The 24,403-nt window shown below is 49.1% G+C and overlaps 1 protein-coding gene across 1 annotated transcript in view; it reads left to right on the top strand.

The window, feature by feature from the left end:
- Positions 1 to 11,107: 11,107 nt before the first annotated feature.
- Dmbx1 (diencephalon/mesencephalon homeobox 1) overlaps positions 11,108 to 24,403 on the top strand; it is a 24,893-nt gene continuing 11,597 nt past the window's right edge. Inside the window, exon 1 of the mRNA XM_021161334.1 lies at positions 11,108 to 11,143. The gene's annotated coding sequence lies outside the window, so the exon portion shown is untranslated. The remainder of the gene's footprint in view (positions 11,144 to 24,403) is intronic.

Genomic DNA, 24,403 nt, shown 5'->3' with positions numbered 1-24,403 from the left:
AAAAAAAAAAAAAAAAAAAAAAAAAAAAAAAAAAAAGAACTGGGATGTTAGGAGGTGGATATCGCATCTTAACAAGAAGAGGTTGAAATGTTTTGGGGATGAGGGACTAAAGTAGCAGAGCAACTGAACTGGAAGAAAAGCAGTAAAGACACAGATTGCTTTGGGCAGAGGGCTGTCCAGGGAGCATGAGAGTGCAGGGCAGTCCCAGGCCAGGCCCTTGTGTCTGCTGAGACCATTGGGGGCAGGCAGCGGTCTCTCCTTGTTGGGCTGTCAGAGCGGGTTAGGCTTGGGGGAATTGGTTCTCTGGATCATCTCCTGGGAGCCAGCCCCTCCTGGCAGCTTTGTTTGGCAAAAGCGCAAGGATTAGCAGGGCTGCCCCCACACCACGCCTCAGCCCAGTCAGCTCCTGGTGCTTTCACCCTCAAAGGTTGCTAAAGCTGCAGTGCTTTGAGATTAGACCCCCACAAAGGGGCCCCTCGTGCTTCAGCCAAGCCTTGGGGGCAGGAAGAGGGGGGTCCCAAGATCTCAGTGGAAGGCCAAACCCTGGAGACAAATCCTCCCCCTTCCTGGAACATCCAGAGTGGTCCTCAAGCCAAAGGGAAAAGGCCATCCCTGTTTGACTTCAACAGAGCCTCTTGGAGGAGCATCCCAGGGAGAGCATTAGGCGTCCACCTGTCCACCTGTAGTCATCTCCAGGGCCAGCTGGGAGCTGAGGTAGGGCAGAGAGTGCTAGGGGAGCAAAGCAGAGGCTGGAGCAGATTTAGAACATGGATGGAGCCTGTTCACTGAGCAGTCAGGGAGACTGGCCTGGCAAGCGGGGGGGCCTGTCCTGGGTCTGACAGAGCTGAGGCGGGAATGCGGAGGGTCTCACTGTTCACTAGGTGTCTGAGGCCAAGGTCAACAGGAGCCCTGGACAAAACGAAGTGGGTCTGTGCAGAAGAGTGGATTTCATGGGACAATCAAAGAGTGGGTTGCAGAAAAGGCTAACAGTTATTATTATTGCCCATGTAAAGGCAAAAGGGAAAACTACCAACTGCCGTAAGTACCATTCCATAAAGGAAAGGCTATCTTAGCATACGTAATAGGAAAGATATAATCCCAGAATAGAGATGCTTCAGTTAATGCACCTTCATAGAAATTTCCTACAAATTTTCTTATAGTTTATTGGTATTTGGGTGACGTGTCTTGGGACTTCCAGAGACAGTGACTTTTAAGAAGGTGTCTGTTTCAAGGGGTTGAGCCCCCTAGGTTTGTGCACTTACTGAACCTCTACCCACCCCTCTCTGTAGCAGTAAGCGGGTGGGGCAGCTGTTTGAGGTGTGGCACTGGGAATTCAGGGGAGGCTGCTGCTTGTTGGGGGCTCTGCTCAGATGGTGACACTCCTAGCCTTGGCTTCCCCATTGCCAAGGAGACTTAAGAGGAGGGGGAGGGAGTGGGCCTGACTGTGGGTCGATAGAGGGAAATTTCTTCCTGTCTCCTTGCTCATAAAATGTTTGTGGTCAACATATTGCAGAACATTCCCAGAGAGGCCACAAAAGGCAGTGCTGGACTGGCAGGGTCAAATGGAGCACGTGGAGCCTGGTCTATCTAATCACGACACAGCTGGGTCACCTGTCAGGGCTAGTGATAAGAAGGGGCTCAGGGTAGTTGAGGTGGTGGTGGTGGTTATAGGTGATCAGCAGGAGACACATCAGAGGTGGCTAATAAATCCCTTGAGAGAAAGTGACCCTATGAGCAGAATGCCCATGAGGGGTAAAGGCTGATAGAAATCTAATGTATATGATTACACTATAGCTGTCTTCAGAGACATCAGAAGAGGGCATCAGATCCCATTACAGATGGTTGTGAGCCACCATGTGGTTGCTGAAGATTGAACTCAGGACCTCTGGAAGAGCAGTCAGTACTCTTAACCACTAAGCCATCTCCCCAGCTTTCCCTCCACCCCAAATTAGCCAGTTCTTATGTAGCATTTACCACATACTGGGCACTGCTGAATTTCAACCTGATTAATCTTTAGGACAGCCCTGGGGAAGGAGTATGATTATTTGATTATTTCTCTCATTTTATAAATAAGAAAACATAAGCACAGAGGCTAAGCAACTTGCCTGTGGTCATACAGCTAGTAAGAGCAGACCCCAGATTTGCACCCAGGTGGGCTGGCTCTGGTGTCCCAGCTCTATTTACTATGGATGCCTTACCAAGAGCCTACACACAGGTTTCTTGAGTTGCCACTGTTCCCTGACCATGTCTGACCACTACAGGGCAGCTCCATTGTTTTCTAGGAAGCATCAAGAGGTACTTACCATCTTGTAGGTACTAGACAGAACAGAGATGTACTCTGGTCTCAAAGTGGTAGCTTTAGAAAAATCGTGTTCGTGAAACCTTTTCTGTTCTTATCTAGTAGTTGAAATTTTGTGAATTTCATATGCATTCAGTGAGCACACTGTATTTACATAATTTCCACTCATCTCTCTCTCACCTCCAACTCTTCCCATCTCCCATCCTGGTCCCTTCTATTCTTCTGTTTTTATTACACACACACACACACACACACACACACACACACACACACACCCCTCTACTTAGTCCATCCCATGCTGGCTGGCATATGTACATGTGTTTGTTTAAGACAGAGCACTTGGAATTGGATAATTTTACCAGGGGATTTGTTCCTGGAGATTCCCCTTCCCTTAGCAGCCATTGACTATCCGAATTTAATCATCTAGGGATGGGTCTCATAGACTTTCTCCCATTCCGTATCCAAAAGTTCTGTAACGTAATTTCCTTTGAGAGGTAGAGCTTAATTTCTTTCTTCCATGTATGGGCTAGACTTAATTATTTGCTTATAAGAAATAGAAAGGGATGGAATGTCACTATAACATTTTCAAAATTACTGTGTGTGTGTGTGTGTGTGTGTGCACTTGTGTGGCATGGTGTGTGTGTGTGTACACTTGTGTGGCATGGTGTGTATGTGTATGTGTGTGTGTACACTTGTGTGGCATGGAGTGTGTGTGTACACTTGTGTGGCATGGAGTGTGTGTGTGTGTACACTTGTGTGGCATGGTGTGTATGTGTGTGTGTGTGTGTGTGCACACTTGTGTGGCATGGTGTGTGTGTGTGTGTGTGTGTAAGTCAGAGGACAACTTAACAGGAACATCATTTAGTTACCACATGGGGCCCAGGGACCAAGCTCAGGAGGTCAAGCTTAGCTACAAGCACCACTTTTGCACTGAACCTTCCCTTTCTCGCAGGTTTTTTTTTTTAATATTTATTTATTTATTATATGTAAGTACACTGTAGCTGTCTTCAGACACTCCAGAAGAGGGAGTTACAGATGGTTGTGAGCCACCATGTGGTTGCTGGGATTTGAACTCAGGACCTTTGGAAGAGCAGCCAGTGCTCCACTGAGCCATCTCTCCAGCCCCTTGAGAGCAATTTATTAAAGATTCACATTCTTTTTTTTAAGATTTATTTATTATTACACATAAGTACACTGTAGCTGTCTTCAGACACCCCAGAAGAGGGCGTCAGATCTCATTACAGGTGGTTGTGAGCCACCATGTGGTTGCTGGGATTTGAACTCAGGACCTTCGGAAGGGTTGTCAGTCTTCTTAACCACTGAGCCATCTTGCCAGCCCCAAAGATTCACATTCTTTTGATCTCTCTATCTCTATCTCTTTTTGTTTTTTGGGTTTTTTTTTGTTTGTTTGTTTTTTGTTTTTTGAGACAGGGTTTCTCTGTATAGCCCTGGCTGTCCTGAAACTCACTTTGTAGATCAGGCTGGCCTCGAACTCAGAAATCCACTGAGTTCTCTATCTGTCTCTATCTCTTTATCTCATCCTTCTCCATCTCTATCTCTTTCTGTCTCTGTCTCTATCTCTTTCTGTCCCTGTCCCTGTCCCTGTCCCTGTCCCTGTCCCTACCCCTACCCCTACCCCTACCCCTACCCCTACCCCTATCCCTATCCCTATCCCTATCCCTAACTGTATCTCTATCTCATCTTGCTAGATAGACTCTTGGAAGACAACTGAGTATTTGGCAGTCAGCACCAGCCAATAGCCATAGCTCTACAAATGAGCCTTCCTGGAAGAGGACTCTCCTACCCCAGTGGAGATTAGAACAACAGAGCCCTGGCTGACAGCCTAACTACCAACTCACAAGATCCTGGGCCAGAACCACCAGGCGACTCTCCGAAACTGAGTCAGTAAATGTTTGTTGTAGGTTTCTCTGCAATTTTGGTTTTGTTTTCTTGAGGCTAAATGTTTTTATGTAGTTCAGATTGACCTGGAGCTTGAGAAGAGTCTCCTGCCTCAGCAGCCCCTAACTGCTGAACTACAAGTCTGTGTCACCATGATTAACCATAGCTGTCCTGGGGTGAGGCACTGAGGAGAGATGAGTTCCGTGAGAGGTTTGAGTAGGACCCAGGCACCAAGGATCCTATTTTGAGCCCTTTCTGTCCTGGACTGTCTTCTTTTCCTGCCTGTTAATGCCCACAGCTTCATTTGAGGGATCCCTCAGCATCTTTCAGCCTCCCTTCTCTTTTGAGTCCCCACCTAGAAGTTCACATGTATCTGTGTCTCATTGTGTGTGTGTGTGTGTGTGTGTGTGTGTGTGTGGCAGGAGAGATATATGTGCAGTGTGTATTAGTGGCCTTCATGTAGCATGGGTTGATTTGTGAGTTTTAAATGTAAAGGAACATGGGTTCAGCTGTATTCCTGTATTATTTTGGATAGAACATGGATGTCTGCAGGATAGCTGTATCAGAGGGCCCAGGGTGGGAACCTGTGCACTTTATCTATGTGTCGGTATTTGCTAATTCTGGGATGTGTGTCTGGGTTTTCATGGGCAAACGTTCTCAGAGCTTGCTCTGTGGTCCTCCAAGGGTTAAGGGAAACAGGCGCCACCATAACTCTTAATCATAGCTTTGCAAGCTTAGCCAGTGCCCCTGTTGAAAAATGTTTCAAAAAGCAAAATAAATGATCTTTTAGTTACAGAAGTATTGATTTTGCCCACATCTAGTAATAAAGAGCAAGTCACCTGTAGCTAAAACTCTTGTAAAATATATTTTATACTCTAATAGTCTGCAGATAGAGTCACCCGCTGAGCACAGATGACAAATCTCCCCAGTGCGGCCTGCGCCCCCCATATTTCACGTCAGGGACACAGTAGTGGCGCAGCAGCAGCAACAGAGCTGGGCCTCCCTGCGGGTGAGGACATGGCCTGGTTGGCTGGAAGAAAAGAAAAAAAGGCAGGTTCTTAGCACATACAGCCCCCTGCCCCTACCCGGGCCTTTTGTATCCGCTCTGGTTATGATGGAGGCTTATAGCAGACAGATCATCCTCTTAGGTCTAGAGGTCACAAAAAGAGCTCCTCTAGTTTCTTCATATAAGGAGATGTTTCTCCATACCACTCAGTCTCAGAAGCTGATAGTTTGGGAATGTGGAAGCTACATTCATGAGAATAGATGGTGTGTGTGTGTGTGTGTGTGTGCATTAAAGGTGTGTGTTAAGGAATATTATCCTAGGTTTGCTTAGTCATGTTCATACATACATTTATCTGGCTTGATCTTTTCCAAGCCTCTGTGTTTGCATAAAGGGATGTAGTTGGTCCTCAGTGCACACATGTGCAGGTAACCCTGCATATGGTCAGAGGGAGATACTTGATATTTTCTGTTGGACATGTACCATCTTGGTTCTGTGTAGTCATGCAGACACAGTGGACTCATTCAGTCCCTTCATGCAGACCCGCCATTCATCTACAGAATCAGGCTGCTTCCAGGGTTTCCTGAATTCCTTGGAGAAATAGTCTTCAGTCTGAAATGACCAAATAGTTACTTCAGGCTCAGTCAAACATGAACCTGCCATCGGTCTGTCTCTCCCAGCCCTCCTTACAAGTGAAGGGAAGTTGCTCAAGTGGGAAAGCTGGCCTCTTTGTCTTCTTTATTTCCCAGAGGGAATGCTCCCAGAGATGAAGCCTAAACCTGGAAGGCCACATGCTTTTGCCCCATTCTGATGTGTGTACCAGGGCAGGTCTCAGCATTTCTGTGAGCCTCTGTTCTCATAAAGTCCACCGGTTTCTCCTGGCACCATAGTCTCTTAGAGAAGGCCATTTGCTATCTTCCCAATGAGGGCATCCTCACAGAAGCCAGGAATCTCCCTACCTTCTACCTCTCTGACTTCTGCCTGAACAGCTCAGAAGTGTCTGCTCCATAGCCCCCACTTGGCATTAGATGGATGCGACTAGCTGCCACTCCACCATTCCCACAGGAGGTATTCTGGGGCAAAGAGGGCAGAGGAAACTTGGTACTCAAAAGTAGTACAGGGTACCCTTGCATGGAAATATATAGGGGTTTTGAACTCTTGTTGATGGAGGTTGAAGGAGTAAAGGCAGACACATTTAGGGAGACTGATGGGTTTAAGAAGTTCCAGAGGAAGGGAGGGAATGTCTGATAGTATGGGAGATCAGGTTGGGAGGCAGGGATGGGCAGGAGCTTCAGGGAGATTTGGAGAGCTCTGGAGGTGGGTGAGGTAGAGCAGGGAGCGGTTTAACCAGGAAGGAAGGCCACTGGCAACTGTGTGTGTGTGTGTGTGTGTGTGTGTGTGTGTGTGTTTGTGTGTTGAGGGGGTTATTTGGGATGGAAAAGCCTGGAGGACACAGGAATCTTTAGCACCAGGGGCAGTGGCTTGTCGGAGGGAGGGGACAGAGCAGGTAGCTGCCCCGCGCTGGGATTGGGAAGTGGGGGTGAAGGGGTAGGGAGGCCTGTTTAAGCGGCGGCCGCGCTAATAACCTGTCCAGGAGATGGCTCGTGGCAAATTGCTTTGTTAGTCTTGTCAGCGCGGCCAGGGCCGCCGTCAGCGCGCGCCATGGATCAAGATGATGAATCGCCGTGGATGGCGCAGATGCGGGCGGCCCGCGGCCGGGCCCGGGGGTTGGGGTGGGCTGTGGAGGGGGGCCGCAGGGGGCCGGGCCACCGCCATTAACTCCCGAATTAGCTCTAAGCCGCCCACCACCTAGCCACTGCCCTGGGGAGCGCGGGGCCGTAGGGGCGGGAGCGAGCCCGAGATACAGAGAGGCTGCTCGTGCTCGCTTGCACACCCTGAACCTGGACCCCGGCCTCCAGAATTCTGGCTCCTCTGGATGCTCCTGGATTCCTCTGAACGCCCCCCCCCACCCCAGTGGGATAGAACCTCCAGTCAGCCATGCGAGTCTGCCTCCGTTGTAGCCCTGTGTTGGGCTTTCTTAGGGTAACCTTTGCTAACTAGCTACATCCCATGAACTACTCCCAACTACTCCAAACCCAGATGTAGTGAGCAGATGGGATGGGAGGAGGTCTGAGCTGCAGTTCTCTTTCAGTGTGTGTGTGTGTGTGTGTGTGTGTGTGTTCGGATGGCCTGTGGGGGGAGCAGGTTTTTGAGGTTGTCGTTGCTACTTTACACCCAGGAGCCCAGAGATCACAGAGTTTAGGGGGACTTGGGCCCCTCAATTTCCAGATACTTCAACAAAGACACCTAGTATCCCTGGAGTCCTTGGAAACCTGTAGGGACTCACTTCTCCCAGTTCCTGAATGGTCTCATTCCTTGACCACCCCTTCTTGGTTTAATTTAGAAACATCCCCCATACATACATGTACACCTAAGCAGAACCTACATGTTCACATATGTATATATCGAAACACACATTGTGTATAAATGGGTATATATTCATAATATACAACAGGTTAAGGAATCGAGCAAACACATAAGCAATGCAACACTTACCTGTCTCCTCCCCACCCGACCGACCCCTGAAGCCAGGTCACTTTATTGGGGGGTGGGTCCTAGTTTTTCCCGGCATTCCTTTCTCTTAAGCTCTTTGAAGGTGTCTCAGCCACAGCCTGGGGCAGGTGGGTGGGTGAGGAGGCTAGAGGAGCAGACTTGGGAGGAAGGTCCTGAGCCATTTTTATTTCTCAGTTTCTGTCTAGACAGCGGCATTTTTGAAGTGCCTTCGTTAACCCAGCAGGACCCCCCCACATTGTGGCTTGCCAAGTTTCTCACTACTCCAGGTCTCCCTAAAAGGCACAGCCCCCTTCCCCAGCCCTTTCTCTGAGTTTCTCTCTGAGCAGTTGAGCTCATCTGGAATTTTGTAACCCCTCTTTCCAATCCACAGTAAACTCAGGAGCCAGGACCTGGGCTACAATGTCTGTGGAAACCAGGGTGGAGGGTGGGAATGTGTCGGAGTGACAGCAGCTCCCTCTGTCCTTGGTATCCCCTTGTATGAAAGCCCTTTGCAGGTAAGTCTAGCCTGGCACTGTGGGCTTCTCCAGGTGTCTGGAAGTTTGAGTTGCATGAGGCTTAGCTTGTTTAATGAGAATGATATTGGCCACTTAGCCACTGTAGTGGCTATTCCTGTTCCTGGTTGTCAATTTGACTATATCTGGAATGAACTACAGCCCAGAATTGGGAGGTTCACCAGTGATCTTAATCTGGAGACTGGGAGATACAAGTTTCTGACCTGGATCTTGGCATGGAGATCTTGGGGGCATAGTGGCTATGAATTCCAGAAGATTAAGACCCGGAGATCTCTGAGTTCAAGGTCATCTGGGATTAAAGGCATGGTGGTACACATATTTAATCTGGGCCACACCTTCTGCTGGAGGCCTGCATAAGGACACTGGAAGAAGGAAGATTGACTCTCTTTTCATCCACTGATTGCCTTGTGGGACTGAGCAACTGCTAGATCCTTGGACTTCCATTCACAGCTGCTGCTGACTATTGTTGGGAGTTGGATTACAGACTGTAAGTCACCAACAAATTCCTCTACTATAGAGAGACTACCCATAAGTTCTGTGACTCTAGAGAACCCTGACTAATACAGTTACCATCTCCAGACCTGGGATGACTGGACGGATGGGGGTCTTGGCAGCCTGGGACAAGAAGAATAGGAAGGGGAATTGGAGTTTGTGGCAAACAGATCCTTCCAGAAGCAGGAGCCTGGTTAGGTCCTATGCTCATCACTTGCAGCCTGCAGCACGGGAATCTGTGGTACCCTCAACCACTTTATCCTCCTCAGCACAGAGCCATTACCCTTCAGCTTGCCCAGTGGTCCCCTGTTCTGTCCAAGGAGGGGAGCTAGGGAAGGATGAGTATAGCTGGGTCATTGAATAAAGACAGAAGACACTTGCCTCACTAGAACAAGGTTTCTCACTGGATGGGGGAGGGGAAGTACTATTTCTGACCTAATCAAGTAGTATGCACGTGTGCCCAGAGTTATGTGACAGAATAAGTATATATGTGTGTGCAAAGCTCTGTGGTTTTCTCCAGGATGATCTGTGTGTGTGTGTGTGTGAAGGGCAGGTGGGTGGAGGTACAGTGGCAATCTTGATTACCTAAGCCAAAGAGGCAGCCTTCACTTCCCTCCCTCTCCTTCTCTCCTCTCCCCTTCTGCACTAGTCCAGATCCCTGAAGAGAAATTAAAAGGTTATTTAAAGCCCCCGCCTCCGCTTTTTTTGTCCCTTTAAATCGAGCCTAAACGGTTTTGCTTTGGCAGAAGAAATCTTTTCTGGAGCATTGAGGTGGGGGGTGGGGGATCCTGGTGGGAGAGAAGGGTCTAAGCAGCCTAATCCTCTTATGCCCCCTCCCCTTCCCTTTCTTTGGAGCCTCCTCCCCCTCCCCTCAGGCGCCCTGCCTCTAACTCTGGGTTGAAGATAGGTCCAACCTCTAAATCTGCTGGTGGCTCCTTCTGTTCCACCAAGGCCAACATTTCTGACCCTCTCAACTCAGCCTGGGGTTTTAAAATCTACTGTTAAGTACGGCAACCTCCGCCATGCCTTAACCCCCAAGAAAATGAACAGCTCACTTCCTCAGAGCTAGGCCAGAGAGTTTGCTGGTAGACCTGAGCAATGTCAGAACTAGGATCCAGCTGCCTGTCTGTCCAGACACCTGGATTACAGTACACTTGACCCGAAAAATCACACAAGGCTTCTTTACCGACACACAAAGAAAATCCCACAGTTACACATGGACTGTGGTTACATGAGCACCAGTAACAAAGACACAACACATTCTAGTCCCAGCCACTGAGGCCAAAGACACGTTGCTCAGAGTACTGACCACACAAGCATAGAACACATATCCTTCTCTCCAGGTGCCACTGTCGTATAGACATAGCCTTCCAGGCTTCCGCAGAGTCATGGCCACAATAGCCAATCTTGCACTACAAGGTTCCCACATTAACGGGGACACCTGACCCCTTGGCACACACCTCATACACACAAGGCCTTCTCTGGTTCCACAGCCTCCTGCATCATAACGACCTCTTCCTATGAATCAGTTGCACCTGGAAGGAGAAGGAGGCTGACAAGAACCTCAAACCCTATCCAGGGATTTTCCCCCCCCAACCCCCCCCCCCGCTTTGTGAATCATTGCTCTGTGTGTGTGTGTCCCCCTCTCACACGGAGACAGAGACAGGTGCGTGTGTGTTGTATGCGCATGAAGAAGTGAGTTCGGCAGACTCAGCCTCCCAACCCTCCCCAAGAGCATCCTGCTGTCGGAAGTTCTACCCTGTATGGGTTGAGCTTGGGTGGTGAGTACTGAGTGCAGGTTGGGTTCGTGCGGGTGTTGTGGTACCAGAAGTGTTTGTGTGTGTGTGTGTGTGTGTGTGTGTGTGCGCGCGCGCGCGCGCGTGCTTGCTTGCTTGAGCATGCAGTTGCCCAGTTCAACCTTGTTGTGACAGCTGGGGTGGGAGACAAAGCCCTCCTTAAGCCATCGCAGAGCACCCCAAGGTCAAGAGAGACCAGGTAGACCTAGGTGAAGGTTTCTCAGTACTCCTCAACTCCGTAGGGATTGACCTGCGGCTTTACCGCCCAAGATCCAGAGCCAGCAATGACGGAACGATGTTCTCGTTCTCGGGGAAATGATGGACGCTGCCGGGGTCCCTAGTTCCTCTAAAGGTTTGACCCGGGCTGCCTAGGCCTTGAGCTGCTTAGATGCTCCAGAGGGGCTGGGCGGGGCCGGGGCGAGAGTGGCGTGTGATTGGCAGCCACAGGGGCCAGTAGGGAGCGCGCGGCCCCGCGCCTTGCGCCCGGGAAACGCGGTTTAAAACTCCAGCTCCAGCCCGGACGCGCGTAGATGGCAGTGGCAGCGGCGGCGCGGGCCAAGGAGACCAGGTGCGAGCGGGCGGGGCTGGCGGGGTGCAGCCAGGAGGGGCCTGGGACCCGGCGGGACTGGGAGGGCTTGGACCGTCAGCTCCCGGGACCTCCTCCGCGTTTGCGGTCCTGTAGTCTGGGAGTCGGTGGGAGGATCGGAAAGTTTGAAGAGGGTGAGAGACTTGGAAGGTAACAGACACTTAAGCCTTAGGGGGAGACGAGATCCGAGGCAGGAGGAGGGAGCTCCATGGGGAGAAAGAGGGAGCGGAGCGATCCCCAGGGCCGGACACGAAGCCAGGGCGACAGAAGGAAAGAACTAGAAATTCCGAGTAGAAAGGAGGGCAAGTCGTGGGTAGAAAAGCGCTGAGGCGGAGACGGAAGCCTCGGCCGCGGAGACGCAGGCACCCGCAGAGAACGCTTCGGATCCGTCACGGTTTTGCCTCATTTGGAAGATATTACTTCGCCCCTGAAAAAAAAATAAATACAAAAAAGGTTTGGATATTAAGCGGAGACAAATCCTTTTTCAGTTTGGAAGGGGGCGGCGGGTGGGGGGTGGGTAGTCAGGGTAATGCAGAGCAGATGCGCCCCGAGGCGTCACGCAGCCCGCGGCCCGGGCTGGAGAGGGGGCGCGGTCCTCCGCCCAGGTTCCTTGCCCTGGGATCCCGCAGGGCCACCTACACCTCCCAGCGTCCCTATTCCCGAGTATCCCGCAATACTGGGATTTAGCTCAGAATTTATCCTTTCTGGCTACCGAGGGCTCCTTGTCTCCTGGGATTGCGACTTTACACGAATTATTTGGCCGGGGGGTGGTTTGGCGCTTAGCCTGCCTCTGCCCTCGTAGACACGACCTCAGGTTAGGATCTTTCAGGTGGGTTTTTGGTCCGCAACGGCCTTAGTTCTCTGGAATTCGTTTGGCCTCCCACGGCCTATTTTGGCGTGGAGCGGGCGAACTCCAGCAGGGAATTCAGGCTGGGGCGGCGTTTGGGAGGCGGGGATCAAAATATGAAGGGCTCTGCCAGGGTCTCTCTTCTCTCGGCCTCTCATTCCGGTGGCCATAACCCATCTTGGATGGCGACAAGCTAGGGCCTCTAATGGACCTTTCTGGATCTTGGCTGAAGTTTCTTAAGTTCCCAGACCCTGATCAGGGGCCTCCAAGGCCCGGGCGGTGCCTTTAGAGCACTTAGGGGAAAAACATCTTCTTCCTCGAATTCCTATCAATCTGGGGACCAAATCCTGGTAGGGGACTGAGGGCTCTCGGTGGTATAGTTGTGTAGTGACTTGTCGGAAAAACCAAGGCTAGGCTCCGGGGAGAATTGTATCTAGAGGCCGGGCCTTTCGCCTTTCCCTTTTTTGGGAGCATTCCAAAGCTGGGAATCCGCGGGGCCTCTAGTGTAGCCTCAGCGAGGGTTCTGCCTGGGGCGGTAGAAGGACGTAGAAGGACTTTTTCGTTTTAGAAAAAAGCGGACGGGAGGCCAGGGGTCTTCTGGACTAGTACTGGTTTTCTGTGGGCAACTTGGGTTTGGGGACGTCGCAGAGAGCTGAGGGTTTTACTTACTGGATAGGCCTTGGGGCAAACAGGCTGTTCGCACCACTGAGGTTGCAGGCGTAGTTGTGGAAATTGTAGAATCTCCCGGTCTGTCCTCGCGAAGGTGGGAGTGGGAGACGTGTCTTTTTCTTCTTTTGTGCCGTGCCAGGAATCCTGTGCGTCGCAGGCGGGTTGGCTCTTTCTATAGGGCGCTGGCCGAGGAAATTCTATGGCCTATCCGTTTTAAGTGGGTTTCAGTGAGCTCTGTTTTCAGGTTTTTTTTTTTTTAATCCGCGCTTCATTTTCTTGCATATCTAGGTTTTAGAAGGGGGAAGGCACTCTCCCCTAAAGATAAGTTTCTATTACCCTTCTTCACTAACCAGCTGTGCTTATATATGTGGGTAGGCGGTCAGGGGAAAAAAAAGTAAAATTTGCTGCCTAGTGAGAGCAAATTATCCAGATAATTTGCTCCAATTTCTCTCCTCTACGTCCGAGTCTTTGGATAAGAAGCAAAGCACTGCAACTCAGGACGGGGATGGTCACCTTACCTCATCTCGTCAGGCCTCAGGGGCACAGACTCCTGCAAGGACGCAGGAACCTGGTTGCACAGTCGAAAGTGGAACTGAAGGGCAAAGGTGCGAAGATTTGGAAACCCGTCCCAGGCGAAGGCCAAAAGAAAGTGAGCTTTAGGATGGCTCTGTTGGCTCAGGGGTCAGTTTCCTGGGCTACGGGTGAGTGCTTGTGAGACCCCTTGATAATCCTCTCTGTTATTTTCAAGTTACTATGATTCCACATGATAGCAAATTTCACTGCTTAAAATGGGTAACTGGAGTTAGGCTTGTGGTCTGAACACACAGAGACTGAACTGGGATGGGGTTTCCACCGAACCTCTGGCTGGCATGCTAGATCTGAAATCAGTACTGGGCCCTGGCTTTGGCTGGGGATGTTTTGGTGCCTGCGATGTTGGGGAGCCATAGATCCACAGATCCGGAAGGATCGCTGGGGCTCCTAGCAGGCTTTGAAGGCAAGAGGAGAACTAGATCCAGTTGCTGCAGCAACCCCCCGCCCCCCAAATAACGTAGGGCTCCCCCCCCACTTCCCTGTATTAGAAAGGGGTTAGTCTACATTGAGTGCCACACGGAGTGGAACTTCTGGCTTATAGTGACCTGGCACACTGAAGTCACACAGGCAGAAAGATCTGGACACAAATTCTCAGTATCCCCTGGTAGACAGTGTCACACACTCCCAGGTTAAGCCTTCACCGACACTCGCAGGTAACCCGTGGGGCGACTGGGCACAGAGAGACAGCCGGAACTTGGGACCTCACCTTGACAGCCCAAGGGCATCGGAGCCTAACTTTTTGTCCGCCCTCCATTTCTGTCTTTCTCCGGAGCCTGGCGGAGGCACCCTACCCTTCTACCCAGCCATAGTCCTGGAGGAGGCACTCTCCGCCTTGCCCGAGTTCCCATTCCACACCCCCTCCTCCCTGGCTCAGTCCCTTCCCCACGTCCCGCTCGGCCGCCCCGCGGTGCCCATGTAAATGACAGCAATAAATATCTAATCAAGGCCGCGGGCGACGCCACGGCCCTCCAAAGCCCATTAGGAGCGGGCAGGCTGGCGAAGTGGGAGGGGTGATGGGGGGCTTCTGGCCTCCAAATTCCTCCTGCTTTGAGTACCCCTCATCCCTGACCTTGAGCGAGTCTCCTGTCAAAGGGTATTTACTGTGCTGGGTTCTCCTCCCGCTGGCCCCCCCCCCCACCTCGGTTTGATTATCCGTTTTCCAGCACCTCATTTGGTTGAGCTGGGGTTCTCCTGCCTGGTTGTCAATATACCAGTCGGCAGAACACTCATTCCAGCTTTAGCCCAGTTTCTGTAAGCAAAAGGAAGAGCGGCCCTGGCTGCCGGATCAGCACACTTGGCTTTTTCCTGTCGCGGTCACTCCCGCCTCTGTTTAACCGCTCTATGCGCGCCGCAACCATACGCCCTTAGGTCACCAGAGCTCACTCGGTCTCCTACCCTCATCTAAGCGCCATCGCCCCAGCTGTCAGGATTTGGCTGCCGACTGGTCCATCCCAAAAGGAATCTGCCTGCAGTGCGGGAATCGCGTGCTGGGTACTAGCACCACAGACTCTTGCCGCGAACCCCCACCAGATGTCTTGAAATACCTTCTCCAAGAGGGTATTCTACAGTCAGGAGAACCTTCTCCACAGAGAGACTCTACAGTGACTGCTCTGGGTCTTGGGTCTGCAAGATGCCAGAGCGGCCCGGCCCATGCCTGCGGTACTCCCGGTCTGGGCAAACCCGTCGAGCCCAGCAGTCTTTTCTGCTCAGAAACACCGGGATGTCTGACCCGGTCCTGGGTTCCACCACTTTTGTGCCATGCCCCTGGTCTCCCGTGCTCTTTGCCTCTTTGGGAGAGGACACAGGAAGCACAGAGTCAAGCAGTTATCTCTAGACCTGGAGTTACTCGCAGAGACTGCGGTCAAGTCTGCCAACCCGCCCTCAAGAGCGGAAGCTTGACCATAATTGAGAACAGCAAAACATCAGTAACTCTCTCTCTCTCTCTCTCTCTCTCTCTCTCTCTCTCTCTCTCTCTCTCTCTCTCTCTCTCATTTTCCCTCCCACAGTCGCATTTCGTTGTTTCTTTTCTTTTCTTTTCTTTTCTTTTCTTTTCTTTTCTTTTCTTTTCTTTTCTTTTTAAATTTCAGCCGTCCGACTTCTTAGCACCCTATACATTAAGGACCTCAGAAAATCGAGGACTGTAGGCAAAAGGGCCTCTCACAGTCTCGGCCCATTAGCCTGTGGGGGGCTAATTACCCCAATTAGTGGCTGATTTATAATTAATGGCTCGGACCGAGGAATAATTGGATGTTAATGGATAACACTGTGTGTAGGGAACTTTAAGAGACTGAGCTTCTCTGGGGGCAGCAGGCTAGGTCATCCTGAGACACATCCCCATCCTTCTCCTGCCTCCATCTCCTGAGCGGAGAGGGCTGGTCACCGGTTCCTTTGAGCAATTATCCGGTGCACGCCTGCCTGTTGAGTGCTGAACCTCTCCTGCCCTGACCCTGCTAAAGCCATACCTCAATCCCACATGTGTGCTTTTTTGGCTCCAACTCCAGGATCACTTTGGAGACTGCTCCACCGTGAGGATGGCTGGGATCCCGCTACCTCAACAGCAATGGCCAGAAGGTGGCTTGATGTCTGGTGGGGACTGTGGATTTTCCCTGCTGGGGTGGGACAAGGAGGAGCCAGGCCACCCGTTCACTGTTCTGAGCTCCAAGCTCTTCTCCTGTCCGTCTCAGCTGTTTCCTCTCACACGAGCATCCACACAGCTATAACTCCTGTATAACCTGAACCTTCACACTGCAATTCACCACACGGAAGTGCACTGTAGGCCAAACAGTGGCTCCACGTTTATTTGTGGAATCGATGCCAGATACTCCCTGTGTTGCATTCTGGGAACCAAGTACCAGCTGGGGATTCAGACCTTGCAGTAGAGGGAACTCAGATTGGCCAGACTTAGAACTCTGATGAATATTGAGTTCACATTGTGGAGTCAAATTTCTTGGATTCCACATTGCTTAAGCTGCTTAGCTATGTGGCTTTGGGCAGGCAGGTGATCTCACCTCTCTGTATCTTGAATTTTTTTTCCTTATCAGTAAGTGGGAATTACAATGTTGTAGTGAGGATTCAAAAACACATGTATGTAAACTTCGAGCTACTGAGCTCCTCCAGGGGTTGATAGGCCTGGTTGCCTTAAGCCCTATCTCCCACCCCCGAACCCCCAACTCTCTCTACTTGTAGAGAATATTATATAACTTGTATCAACAGGTATCTACAAGCATGGTTGGTAAAACTTGTGATTATTTGGTAGACACAGGCAAATGGGAAACTATATAATTTGTTGAAGTAAAGTTGTGACAGAAATGTAAAGAGCTACCTAGAGCGTTGGAGAGGTTTCCTGGAGAAGGGAGGTCACTAAACGTAATATGAAGAAGGACCATGAGTTCTCCAAGTGATGCTGATGAGGAGACAATATTCCCAGAGGAGCAGGAGGCAATGGCATAGTGGCTTTGGGGAACAATCCCTCCTTGGCTGGCCGTAGGGTAATGGTGCAGTGGGTTAGTGAGGAGCAGCAGCGGAGCAAAGGAGAATTTGAATATGCTTTTCAAGAAAATCTGACCTTGACTGGTTCCAGAGATGACTGAGAGATGGACAATAAAAATAAGATGAAATGTTTACTAAAGGGTTAGTGGCGCAAAAGCGATGACATGGGGAGTGAGGGTCTGAGGGAAGTGACTGTGCCCCAGACCTCCAAGCTCTTACACAAAAGAAGCAAATGACACCACACTTCTGGCCATTACCTCTTACCTCTCTCTTTAGGTTGTCTCCTTGGCTACTCCCTGTGGTCTTAGCCACACTGATTCATAAGTTGCCCCCATTTCCTAGTGGGAAACATAGTGGGGAAGAATCATGTGCCTGATAAGGAAAGGATGGGGCTGGTCCCAGGGCTTCTACCACCTTTGAGTACCTGATTTAGATTTTAAAAATTGGTGCGCTGGGAAGGTTCACAATGACAGATCTGGGGATCACTGAGCTCCTACAAAGCAAACAACATCTGAGGAGTAACTGGAATGTCTCAGTGCCAAACCTATACCCAGATGTTGTTCCTGAGGGTCTTTGGGCTGGGTAGGCAGGGGCTCCACATGCAGCATATCGTATGCTCATTGCTGGTTCCTCCAAACTGAGAACTAAGGACATATGTGCGAATGGTGCGAAAGCAGTCAGTGAACTCTTTCTCAGCCTCAGTTCTTCATCTGCAAAGTAGCAGGAATAAAAAAACACCTACCTAGTTGAACAGGGGAAAGAAATTAATGAGATTGCCAAAGCCAAGTGTCTGGCAGGAGCCTGGGCACAAAACTGAAAATCTTAGGTCAAGCCACTCTGAGGTGGAAGATGGGTCAGGTATCTTGTGTACTAATTCCACAATGCACATAAACTTAGGCACTCACACAGGGCAGAATCTCTCTTCTTTTGCCTCCCTCACAAGATGTTTGGCCTGACTAAGTTTAAGCACCTTCATGGCAATCCTCCTTAGTCTCCCAAGTGCTAGCACTACAGACATGGGCCACCGTGCCTGGCTTGCTCACACAGCTTTCATGGTAAAGGTTTCTCTCTCTGTTGGAGTAGACCAAGGAGTCGATGTCTTATCAGAACAGGTAACACAGACCAAGGTCACAGAGCACATCCGAGTCTGCGTCCAAGACCTTGTGTGTGTGTGTGTGCAGGAGGGGCTCTGGCCTCATGTTCTATATTCATGTTTCTATATTTTCCTACCTTCCAGTGCCAAAGTCTTTTGGGAATTCAAACTGCTAAGTAGGAAGGATAGCTGCAGAGGTTAATCCTCTGAGAGGTTCTCCTAGAATGTCCAGGGTTAAAAGGGCAGCAGTGTTTCTCAAGGAAAGAATTCCCTGGCAATAGGCTCCACTCAGGTAGTTACTCCATCTTTGATGCCCAGGGCTAGTTCTCACTGGTGCCTACCTGATTCTTGGCCTTATGCTAGAATGAATGCTAAATAACTCCCCAGAGACTCCCCAGAGACTTAGGCTCCTGCCCTCCTGCTACCTTGCTAGCTGTGAGATCTTGGGCAGGGGACATTTATCTCCCCAAATCTCATTTTCTCATCAATGTAAACAGGGACAGTAGTACCTACAGAACAGTGCTGTCTTAAAGTTTCTTAGACCAGGACTTGGCTCAGAGTGAAGCCCAGTATAAGGTAACCATCATTGGTACTGAGGCCTCAGGATGCCTTGGAACTGGCAGAGGAGAAGGGAGGCTTACAGAGTGTTGGTTTCCACACTTCTTGTTTTCTTTCTGTGAAACAAAGTTGTTCTGCCTTGTTTTCTATCATGTGTGGGAATGAGAAGAAAGCGAGGGAAAGCTAAAGGGGCGCTGAAGAAGAGAGGTAAAGGCGGCCTGTGGGGTGGCCGAGCAGGGTGTGACTGAGGGAAGGCTCCACTTTCCTTTTAATCAAAGACGCTTCGCATGTGGTTTCCTGGGAGTGCTGCCGTTAATTTATAAAAAATGCCCCCTAATAAAATTCTGCTTGATTCTTCGATTGGCTGGGCATTAGGCCGCAGCCAGCAGCGACGCGGGGACATAACGGATGCATTTGCAGATTTGGAAAATTAAAGCCATCTATATGGCGCCTGTGGCGGGAGATCCGCCGATCTGCTTGCTTAATGAAATATAAAGATTCTTTTAACCAATGTAAGCACAATTCGACAGCTTGTGAAACGCGGCCGCACCATGATGGATGGCTCTCCTGGCTCGCCAGGAATTGCAGGGCGGCACCTTTTAAATATATAATTGATTCTGTTTGGAGTGTGCAGTGGGCTGAGCCCATGCAAGGCCCAGCCTGGGGCTCAGCATGCAGGCTCCAGTTTAGAGACTCCAGCAGGCTCTGCAGAGCTTCACCTAGGTGGTTCCCACAACTGGATGTGGGTAGATTCCACATGCTGGGCTTGGCTGAAGACTCCAGGCCGGCCAGGCTGTCTGTGTTCCTGGGGAAGAGCCCACATGGCACAAACCTCTATCCATCTGTCATATTCACACAGACAGAGCAGGTAGCAGGGCTGGGATTCTGAACCCTCATTCCTTCCTATGCCTCATAGTGAGCTATGGTGGTTTTTTCCTCGATCATTGTATCTTGATCTAAAATTCTCATTTATTTAATACTTATTATTTGCTAAGCCAAGATGCCTACCAGGCTTTGTGCTACATGTTGCAGGAGAAAAAAACAAGGGTAAAATAAATCTATGTATTTTATGTTGAATGTCTTCCTCCTAGATTTCTTCCCCCCCCCCCTTCTAATCTGTCTCATATCCTGTTCAAAATTGGAAGAGCTGTGATACATTGGCCCAGCAGTGGGAGATAGGGCCCACATTACTTCCTAGAATGATATTTAAAGTACATCCCTCTGGTTACATTCTCACACTCTCGTGCATGAGCACACGCACGCACACGCACACACACACACCATTTGTGTACAGAGGTTCACAGATATGTTTAGCTGCAGAGGCATGTAAAAGAGGCAGATACATAAAATGCAGACAGATGCGCACACACTTTTGTGGTGGGTCCCAATAGTGCTCTTTCTATGTGTGGACATGCATAGGTACTGACATAAGTTATGAGTATATGACAATGTGGTACCACATGTATGCAGCTTGCGTGGAAACTAGCATCCCTAGAAAAGGATCCCCCTGAGGCCTGAGAGGAAGCTGGAGTCCTCATGTCCAGCTGGAATGAGGAAAGGAATATGTGACTGGTGGCTGGAGAGATAGTGAAGTGATTAAGGGCATTTACTGCTCTTGCAGAGGACCTAGGTTTAGTTCCCAGCACCTTACATACTGGCTCACAGCCATCCATAACTCCTGCTCCAGGGGATCCAATCCCCTCTTCTGGTCTCCACAGGCACTGCATGAGCTTGGTACACATATATACTTGCAGGTAAAACACTCATAAAGAAATAAACTAACCGATTCTTTAAAAAATAACAATAAGAGACCACAGAGAAAGGAGTTGAGCTAGGAAGACCTGCCTTACACAAACCTCATCTCAAAGGGCACATGCACGTACATGTACCTACTACACACACACACACACAAACACACACACATACACACATACACACACATACACAAACACACATACACACACATACACACACATACACACACACACACACACACACACACACTTATAAGCATATATGCTGGTGTGGAATAAACTTTTTTTTTTTTTTACTGTCCTCCTGTTGCTTAGGATCCAATCAGAGATGATAGAAATTGAGGAGTTGCATATGCTGAGGTATGATTCTGCATGCCTGGGGGTTCATGGGAGAAACTTTACTTGTGGAAACATGCCATTACTTTCTGGGAGCTTGGACCTCAGCAAATTATACGATCATTCTTATCTCCCATTTCCATATATATAAGATAGGGATAATAGCAGTTTCTACCTTGTATAGCATTGGAAGGATTGATGGTGATGTCTGTATTTCAGAGCTACTTAATAAATAGTTGTCATTAATTCATTCATCAAACCTTAATCTCCCCAGCCCTGATTTTGTGTGAGACCCTGGCAATCTGGGCTGAAATTGGGGTGTCCAGAAATGTGTGAGGTGTCGTCTGTGCTACAAAGGAGCTGTCTAATATGGGAACTGAAAGTGTCTTTATACTCTGATGTAGGTGATAGAACTCAGAAAAGCAGTGTATGCTGGGAGAATGGCTTAGTGGTAGAGCACTGCTTAGCATGAGCATAATCTAAGGTTACATCCCCAGCAGAGGGGACAATAGAGCCATGTGAGGTGCATAGTATAAGTGTGCCGTGTAAACGGAAGCTGTTGTAGTTACCATTGCCATCCTTTTTACCTGGAGCCTGGAGAAGGAAGAGGCTGTCTTCTCATAGGTTGCAAGAACAGAGCCTTTCTGAGGAGGAGTCCTTGAGCCAGGACTGGAGGAAGTAAGAACTTATCGGAGGGAAAGTGTGTATTTTGGGGAGATGGTTATGGGAGAAAGTGACTAGGAGGGGCAAATAGTGAGGCACAGCCGGCCGGGGTGCTGGGGAAGAGGCAGAGCACCAGGCTGGATGCAGAGGTAAAGGGAGGAAAGCCAGATGGGCAAGCTGGGGGGACCAGGGACCACTGCGATGAGGTGTTTATGGGGCCGAGTTATGTACATCTTGGCTCACTTAGTGTAGATGCTTTGTGCTGGGGTGGGAATACACATCTGTAATCTCAGCCCTTGAGAAGCAGAGGCAGGTGGATTTCTGAGTTTCAGGCCAGCTTGGACTACCTAAGGAGTTCCAGACTAGCCAGGACTACACAGAAAAATCTACCCCCCCCCCCGACCCCCAGGGAGAAGACTTTTTGTGCATCAAAAACTGTGAGATCAGCAGCCATTAAGTGAATTAAAGTGCCACTGCATACAACAGTATGCTTTTAAGCAATAAAGCCCTGAATTTGTTGGGAAGTGACATGGCGGTCACAGGGCTGGGAAATATGATGGATAAGGTTTTTTTTCTTCTTCAAGTTGTGTTCCCCTTCCTCATCTGGAGCTTGCAACTCCCTTTGAAACCTAGCTCCATCTCTGAATCCATTGGAATGTATGAATAACCCTCCATGTACTCACACCCAAACCAATGATAAAAGAAGATTATAAATACAGTAAATATATAAATGTGGAAATTTCCTGTAATCCCGTCTGCTATCTCTTAGAGATAACCTCTGTCAACATTTCAGGGCAGAACCTTCTAGACTTTTCCCTATGCATATTTATTCATACATTACAAAAATGAGATCCCATCAGGCACCCTGTTTGTTACCTATTTCTTCCATCCAGCCATATATTGCGAGCATCAGCACATATAGACACATATCATTGTTTTAAGCTGTGCACTGAATTTCGTTGCGGGCCGTGACCGTACCTTCATTTACTGAGCTAATCCTTTCTCGATGGACAGTTAGCTTTCCAATTGTTTGCCATCATAAGCAGTGATGTGATAAATATTCCTGTACACATATCTCTGCATACTTGAGGGATAAATCTGTAAGAAATGGGATTGTTAAATGAAAGATGATATACTCTCTGGAGGCTTTTGATGCAGAGAATAAAGGGCTTATTCATCAGCAAGGTAGGGGAGGACCATTTACCACTCCCCTGTGTAGTAACCCTGGATGGTAATTGTTCTCTGTATTTGATAATCTAATTGGTGAAAAATAAGTGATTGCCCTCCTCCCCGTGGCTATAGCTAAGGATTTTGTCATGTCAGCTGGTTGCTTGTGCTCCTTTATGAGTTTTTCCTTCGTTTATTTAGCCTGTTTCTTCTCAAGGCGACCATCCTTTTGCTTCTCTATTAAAACTCCATACATTCAGGCTGGAGATACAACCCGGTTGGTACTGTGCTTGCCTAGCACGCGCAGGGCTGTGGGTTCAAGTCCGTCTGTGCTATGCAGGTGAAGGTAAGAGGGGCAGAGTGAAGGGCAAATTGGGTTGCAGAATGAATTTGAGGCTAGCCTGTCTCAAATAAAATGAAACAGTAGTTTAGAAATATTCTCTTTAATTTTCATATTGGCTAGGTCATCAGTGTGTCTTCCTACGTTGCTTGTCTGCCTTGAGTGTTGTGGCTTATCCTGTTATACTTAGGTTTTGTCTGTTTATTTGTTTTGTTAAGATGGTTTCTCTGAATAGCCCTGGCTGCCCTGGGACTCGATCTGTAGACCATAGAGATCACAGAGATTTGTCTGCCTCTGGATATCATCATGCCTTCCTTTCTCTTCCTTAGACTTCTGCTCATGTTCATGATGCACAGAGTGGGCTTCTGTAGCTGCTGAAAGACATCAGCCACCAGCTGCAGACTTCCATGTGCAGCTGCCAGTGCATTCTTTCTCGGACGTTAGATTCACATTTCACAGTTGCCACGGCTCCTCCAGATTTGAGTTTATCCTCATCCTTCTTACTTTAGTGTCTTCCTCAGTGCTCCTGATTCTGCAAAAGACTCCATTTCACACAGATGCTAGGGCCCCAAACTACAGTTCTATCTGTCCCCTTTGCTCTCCTTTCCTCACGTCTTATAACTCACCCAACAGCAATCATGCCATGCTCCTTTCAGACTACATCTAGAAACTGGTCTCCTCTCTCCTCTCACCGCCCTCCCACGAAAGAGAGCACACCGTGGATAACACCTGGGACTTTGAAGCAATGATCTGACTTTCTCCACTCCTACCACCCCAGTCTGTTCTGCCTACAGTAACACAGTGAGGTGGAGGGGCTTTTTGTTTGTTTTTGAGACAGGGTTTTACTGTTTAGCCCTGGCTGGCCTGATCTGGCCAGAGATCTACCTGTCTCTGCCTTCCGAATGTTGGTGTTGAAGGCATATGCTATACTATGCCTTGGCCTATGAGGAACTTTAAATAAATAAACAAATGAACAAACAAAAAACAAAAAGCAACCTCCTGGGGCTGGTGAGGTGGCTTAGTAGAGAGAACAACTCCCACAAATGGTTCTCTGAACTACACACACACACACACACACACACACACACACACACACCCCTATTTACACGCATAACATAAATAAATAAAAATGTAATAAACTTTATTAAGAAATTATGGAGAATGGGGTAATGGCACCATAAAGTACTTGCTGTACAAACATGAATTTCCTGGGACTTGCCGGCAACCCTGTTTAGCATAATTGGCAAGCGACAGGCCAATAAGAGACCCTGTCTCAAAAAGAAAGTGGTTGTTTCTTGAAGAATGATACCTGATATTGATTTCTGGCTTCTACATACATGTGCACGTTTGTGCATGTGTGCACATGCATGTGTACATATATATACCTAACCTAAATCATATGCACAAATGTGTACACACACACACACACACACACACACACACACACACACACACACACACGTTCACACACACCTAGCCCAAATTATACCGTTATTACTTCCCTGTAAAAGATCCTCTAGGGACTTTTCCTCACTCAGGATAAAAATCTAAACTCCTAGCCAGGAGGTGGTTATGCATACCTTTAATCTCAGCACTTAGAAGGCACAGGTAGGCAGATCTCTGAGTTCAAGGTCAGCCTGGGCTACAAAGTGAGTTCTAGAACAGCCAGGGCTACACAGAGAAACTTATCTTTTTTTTTTTTTTTTTGATTTTTCGAGACAGGGTTTCTCGGTGT

The sequence above is a fragment of the Mus caroli genome, chromosome 4, assembly GCF_900094665.2.
Source record: "Mus caroli chromosome 4, CAROLI_EIJ_v1.1, whole genome shotgun sequence".
Classification (NCBI taxonomy): domain Eukaryota; kingdom Metazoa; phylum Chordata; class Mammalia; order Rodentia; family Muridae; genus Mus; species Mus caroli.
The sequence above is the reverse complement of the archived record's forward strand: the minus strand, read 5'-3'. Positions and strand labels throughout refer to the sequence as shown.